The following is a 7,119-nucleotide window of genomic DNA, read 5'->3' as shown; positions in this document are numbered from 1 at the left end:
AACTTGAAGTGGTAATTCAACTAGCATGATAAGAACCAATTCAACCAGTTTAGTTGGTCTAGGAAAGATCAGAATTCATATTGTCTGGAAACACTTCCAAACTCAAGTTACATATTCAAATTATTAAATAAAAGCTGTCTCTTCTAGATAGATCTTCTAAATAAACCACCATATTAATATATTTACAAAGTTGAGAGACCTTTTTGAAATGTTTTCACTTTGCATTCAATGGTTATTCAAATGGTCAGATTCATTAAAATCAATCATAGTCATTGGAAAAAAGAGAATGTTCAATTGATGTTTAAATATGCTTTGTTTATGGGAAAGAGTTTTGGATATTATAGCAAATATATGAAAAGTTCTAACTATGAGTAGCTTTAATATGAGCATTTTAGCAATTCAGACACCATAGAAATCTACAATTTGTTTTACTCACATCTTTAGTGTGAATGACACAACAGAAACTAATTGTAGTATAGATTTCCATGTATCCTACAAATGAAGTTTTTCTGTTTAGACTGATGAAATTTTTCTATTTAAACTATTTCACACTTTCCTTACCTATTCCGAAAGAATCATCACCCCAGGGTTTTCATCTTAAAAAAAGAGTTAACACACCCAATGAGGTAACTGTCCAAATATTTACACAAATTTGAAAGCATTATAAAATTTCTGTAATTCATCTGCTTTCTTTTGTTTTTTTATTCCAGGATCTAGATAGATTGATATATTTGCAATGTGATTTAAGAATCCATGCTTAGAGAGCTTCTTCATCAAATAGTTGTATGATCCTAAGAGGAAACTAGTTTCTCAAAATAATAATTTACATTAAAGATCTGTGTTTCTACTTTAAATTATAAGCTTATTAATACGGTAGCCTCAAAGTTTGCAAGTTGTGGAGCTAGTGAGACATATGTTTCATTTCTGGCTCTGTCACTATTTAAATTATTGTCATTGTTCAACTTATCTTCCTCACTGCCAAATTTTTACACCATGAAGTTGGAATAGAATTTGTTTGTTTTAATTGAATGGGGTGTGTGCACATGATTATATAATATAATTAAATGTAAGACATTTAATACTTTCTAAGATCCCTAATCACAAAAATGTCAGAGCACTGCACTGTTGACTGAAAGTTGGCAGTTTGAACTCACCAGCTATGATATAGGAGAAAGATGTGTCAGTCTACTTCTTTAAAAATTACAGCCTTAGAATTGGATAGGACTGTTCTTCTACTCTCTTCTAGATGGTTGCTATAAGATAGGATGGACTTGACATATAAACAATGAGTTTACTTTGGTGAAAACTTTCCAGGTGCTACTGTTGCTGTTGTTGTTGTTATGTGTCGTTGAGTCGTTGGCGACTCATAGCGACCCTATGTACAGCAGCCCTAAACCCTGCTCTATCCTGTGCCAATCGCATTGCCTTTGACACACCCATCCCGATTACCCCAGTCACTGAATCAATCCATCTCATAGACGGTCTTCCCCTGCTGCGCTGTCCCTCTACTCTACCCAGCATGGTGTCCCTCTCCAAAGACCTGTCTCTCCTTACAACATGTCCAAAGTATGTCAGATGAAGCCCCAGAATCCTTGCCTCCAAGGAGTAGCCTGGTGCTATTAGGTTTCAAAGTATCATACATTAAAATGCAAAAAAACCTAAAGCACCAAATCCCAAATCAAACTTAACCTGTCACATTTCAGACAATCCTCACTCTGGCAATCTTCCATTGCTTTTCTGAGACTGTAAATCTTTAAATGAAGAGGCTGTCCATCTTTCTTCCAAGGAGGAGCTGATGAATTTGAATTATTAATCTTTTATTTGGTAGCCCAACATTGAATACATTAAATATCATTTAAAGCTTTCTATAAGCACTACTCAGTTAAGAAGGAGATTATAAAAATATGTACTGAGAAGGGAACTGACATTATCCATTGGAGATAAGCTATTGTGCAAACAGGACTAGTATCTTATTATAAGTAGTAATACTTCAAGTTCATAATGATAAGAAAGCAATCAACAAAAAATGTTATTAAGATTATTTATTCTTGTGTGATAATATTTAACCTGAATTAATAGTTTCCCAATTATGAAAAATGCAGTCTGTGGTAAATCAAACTGCTGTTCCTTAGTGGTAAAGATCAGAAGTATTCACAGTGTGGAAACATCTAGATATTTTTGAGACGAAAGTATTTAGAAATTCCATAATATTCTGCTAAAATGTCGATTAGTCACTGATCAAAGCAACATTGAGACAGATAAGGATTTTTCCCCCCCAACCTCCAGGTGTTTTTTTTTCTCTTCTGTAAACCTTTCTCAGAGTATAGAATGAGGGTAAGCAGAGACATTGAAATATTCTCTGAGAGCTGTAATTCAGTGTAGTATATAATTGCAGTGTCCATCTGGCACAGTCTCACAAAAGCACATGTACAGATTAATTATAAAAATATGCAAGTGACAGAATGCCAGATGTTTTGCATGGTTGTCGTCTTGAAATTTTCTTTTGTTTTATCACCTAGCAGAAATCCAGTACAATGACCTTCATGCTAATGTGTTTTATCCACTATTTTTTGACCTACACAAAATCAGAAAAATTATCATAGTAAAGAATTAGGTAATAAACTACTTAAATATAAGCATATATGTTTATATATAGTAGATGAATAATATAGTCTATATAGCACAGCTTTCAAATTTTATGTATATTTTGTGCCTTTAGTTATGACATTATGAAAATGTTATCCCTTACACAGAAATGTAAAGCTATTAAATATTGTAAATAGTATCAATCTAACATTTTAAATTCATATTAGTCTAGATAATCATGTATGTCTCATTTTTTTCAAATATGCAATCTAGATAATTTTCTCAAGTTTTTATAATTTTAAATGTGTTATTTGTGCTCCCTAAAAAGGGCTATTAGACATCCATTTTTTACTAAAACACTTGTAAAAAGAACAAGGGAAGCATGGAAATGTCCTTTCCTGGTCTCTACTAATCACACAAAGAGAACTGACCCCATCATCATACACAATACAAAACTAATTCCCATGAGGTCAGGCCCGTTACCCATGCACCCATACCTCTTTTTAATAATATCAACATTAATCTTACTGCTTTACTGGGTACAAAATCCATTGCAAAAGCTTATACAGCACACAGACTCATACTCAATAATGGGGTTCATTAGGGAAATTAGCAGGATACAATTTCAGATGTCCACTGGACGCAATTTCAGTCAGGACAGTTTCTGAAGCATGCTTGCAGTCCTTTCACTCTCAGCCTCACTGTATTAGGCCAGTGTTACGGGTTGCAGTCCCTAGGTCAGCTCTGTCTCATATCAAGTCTCTGGTTCTCTGGTGTGGTTGCTGTTGCTTTACTTAGATCTGACTGGCTCAAGACTCTGAAGGACAAGCTGTATTCTCTGCTTCTTTGCTGGTAGTGAGATTCTCAAATTCTTTTGTTGAATCTACCTAATTTAATAGTGAGACTAACTGATCCACTCATGAATAGGCTGGCACATCCTATTCACATATCCCTACCCATCCATATGGAAAAATAAAAGTCATTGGCTAGAAAAGCTATTTTGAACAATAAACCCTTAACTTTACAGAACTCATTGCTAAGAACTAAACCTACTAATCTCATGCTGCTGCTTAATCTAAATCTTATCACCAATTCTCTCTCATAGGGACCACATATATATAAATACCATTTTCATTGGTGTAAATTGAACATAATTTTTTTTCACAAATGCACACAGATCATGACTTTATTTAAAAATTAGCAAACAATACTGTAAAACATTGATATGTAAATTCCTAAAATCTCAGATTTAGTTGGCAAAGACCACATTTAGCTATAAGCATGAGTTTAGTCTTCCATGTAGAAACCAGATACTAAATTGTTTGTTTGTTTTTTTTAAAAAAGTTTCCTATTGGTTGAAAATACCAGTTTAAGTACAAGATTGTAAAAATGCATAGATCTTTAATAAAAGAATTGGCTGTACAAGAGTACTCCCCTTTCACAGTATTCCTTTTTACTTCATATGCGAGTTATCGGTTATGCTGTAGGATTTAACAGTTACAGCACTAAAAGGCAACTATTTAGGGAAGAGGCAGAAAAAGGAAAAAGGAATGTATGTAAGGCAATATTTATTTTAGGTATAATAAGCATAATAGTGTTTTTAGGAAGACAAGATAAAAATTACTCAAGGCTAGCTTGGTTCTCATGGAATAAAAACAATGGACTAAATACTGAGCTTCTCTGGGTGACTCTAATAATCAATGCCTTGGTCACCATATTGGTACTCTCGGGGATAGTCATCCAGGTACTTGCCATGGTACTCATCTGGGTACTCTGCCTGATAATCGCTATCACTGATTTCAGACCCATTTGTTCCTGTTCCTTGGCTTCCATTGTGGATGACGGGTTCTGTGGGAGCAGCACAGTATTTGGGATTGTATACTTGCCGCCCAAGCCCATACACACTCAATTCCTTTCTGAGAAGCATGTTGGTACCCATCTGTAGAGAAATTGTTGAGTTGTCCACTGGTTGTAATGTTAGCTTCTGATCATAGATGTCTCTTCTTGTCCCTGGTGCCAACATTCCCACCTGGCTGGCCCCTTTGTTAGTGCCCATCTGCGGAGTAATCGTGGTCTGGTCAAAAGGTTTGTCAGTTTGCATCTTGGGATCATAAAGATGCCGCCTGGTCCCATAGGCTGTCATCCCTGCTTGGCTGGCACATTTGTTGGTTCCCATCTGCAAACCAATTTCACTCTGGCCAGCTTTTAATTTTCCTTTATCAAAACGTCTTGTTTGTTTTTCTGCATACTTAACTCCAATATCAATGGTTGTATGAAATCCTTTTGTTTTAGCCAGACCAGCGAGAGCAACCAGTGTAGTCTGAACATGGGTCATGTTTCCATTCTCAAAGAGATCATTCGCTTCAAATATGTCATGTGGCTTCATGCCATAAGCCTGAATGTTGTTGTTGTTGTTGTTGTTGTTATGTGCCGTCGAGTCGTTTGCGACTCTTAGCGACCCTATGTACAACAGTCCTAAACCATTCTCTATCCTGTGCCAATCTCATTGCCTCTGACACACCCATCCCGGGTATCCCAGTCACTGAATCAATCCACCTCATAGAGGGTCTTAACCTCCTGCACTGTCCCTCCACTCTACCCAGCATGATGTTCCTTTCCAAAGACCTGTCTCTCCTTACAACATGTCCAAAGTATGTCAGAGGAAGCCCCAGTATCCTTGCCTCCAAGGAGCAGCCTGGTTTAATCCTCTCTACGGTGAATCTGTTTGTTTTCTTGGAAGTCCATGGTACATTCAATACTCTTCTCCAGCACCACAGCTCAAAGGTGAAAATTCTCCTTCTATCCTCCCTAGTCATTGTCCAACTCTCTGATGCATAACAAGTGATTGCAAAAACCATGGCCTGTATCAGGCGGATCTTATTCTCCAGAGAGACACTGTTGCTCTTGAGTATTTTGGAGAGGTCCCTAACCACAGACTTTCCCATCGCAATAAGTTTTTTTATTTCCTGCCAAGAGTGTTCACTGTGGAGCCGAGCAAACTGAAGCTGTGAACAATCTCATTCTCTTCACCATCCATCCTGATGCTACCGATTGGTCCAGTGGTGAGAATTTTTGTCTTCTTGACATTGAGCCTCAGTCCATACTGAAGGCTGCAGTCCTTGACCCTCTGCAGTAAGTGCATGAGGTCCTCCTCAGTTTCAGCGAGCAAGGTTGTGTCATCTGCATAACACAGATTGTTGATAGATCATCCACCAATCCTAACGCCACGCCTCTCCCCATAGAGCCCCGCCTCTCGGATAATCTGCATACAGGTTGAAAAGGTATGGAGACAGGACAAATCCCTGACGTACACCCTTTCCAATTTTGAACCATGCAGTGTTGCCCTGTTCTGTTCTGACGCCTGACTCTTGGTCCAAGTATAGGTTTCACATTAGCACGATTAAATGTTCTGGGATTCCCATTCTTCTCAGAGTCAGCCAGTTTGTTATGATCCACGCAGTCAAATACCTTTGCATAATCAATGAAACATAGATAGACATTTTTCTGGTATTCTCTAAGATCCATCTAACATCAGCTGCAATATCCCAGTACCACGACCCCTTCTAAACCCAGCCTGGACTTCTGGCAGTTCTCTGCTGATGTACTGTTCCAGTCATTTTTGGATAATCTTCAGTAGAATCTTGCTTGCATGTGAAATCAATGCTATTGTTCTGTAGTTTACACACTCAGTTGGGTCGCCCTTCTTTGGGATGGGAACAAATATTGACCTCTTCCAGTCAGTTGGCCAAGTGGTTGTTCTCCAGATTTCTTGGCACAACTTGCCTGAATAGCTTTAATAAAGTTGCCAATATTCTCCAGCTGAGGCCAGTTTAATGAAGACTCATTAACCTTCTTTACTGAGCCAGGCTGTAGTTTGTTTATAAGTTCGCAGAGGATGATGCCATATTTTTAAGCCCAGCTGGAAGTTGGTGCCTATGCTCATGCCTGTCACCTCTTCTATCCAGTTATGAAGGTCTTCTTCTGCCTGATGATCATACTTGCATGCAATCTTGTTCTTGACCTCGGCCGAGAGCCCTTAGGAAGGGCCCTTGTTGAAGTGATTCATGGTGGCTCGGGCGGCGGAGAAGGCTGCGCTCGGTCCGAGGTCTCTCGCACTAGGCTCTCCCACTTCTGGCCCCAAGAAGTGGATGCAGCGGGAGATGCGGGGAGCTCGCTCTCTGGCGCAGGGGCGGAGGCGACGCTGGGGTCCAGCTGGGTCTCAACGGAGCCGCCTGGTGCGCGCTGGCGACCCGCTTGCTGGTTCGGCTTCGGCCCTGCCTGAACATAATAATTTTTTTAACAAAAAGAACTAAACAACAATAAGATTCTGGCAACAGGGCCCATTAGCAGCATTATGAAGAGAAGAGATTAAGGTTACTAACAATTTTCAGCTTACTTGGCTCCACAATCAACTCTTTTGGCACCAGCAGTCAGGAAATCAAAAGACAAATTGCATTGGGAAAATCTGCTGTCAAGGACCTCTCTAGAGTACTGAAAAACAGATGTCAGTCTAGAGACTAATGTGCATCTGAT

The 7,119-nt window shown here is 38.7% G+C and overlaps 1 pseudogene; it reads right to left on the bottom strand.

Annotated features, from left to right (window-relative positions):
* Positions 1-4,276: 4,276 nt before the first annotated feature.
* Positions 4,277-6,652, bottom strand: LOC102862617 (annotated as a pseudogene).
* Between the last annotated feature and the right edge of the window lie 467 nt (positions 6,653-7,119).

Source organism: Elephantulus edwardii, unplaced genomic scaffold (genome assembly GCF_000299155.1).
Source record: "Elephantulus edwardii isolate Elephantulus edwardi_28Jun2011 unplaced genomic scaffold, EleEdw1.0 scaffold00198, whole genome shotgun sequence".
Lineage (NCBI taxonomy): Eukaryota > Metazoa > Chordata > Mammalia > Macroscelidea > Macroscelididae > Elephantulus > Elephantulus edwardii.
The sequence above is the reverse complement of the archived record's forward strand: the minus strand, read 5'-3'. Positions and strand labels throughout refer to the sequence as shown.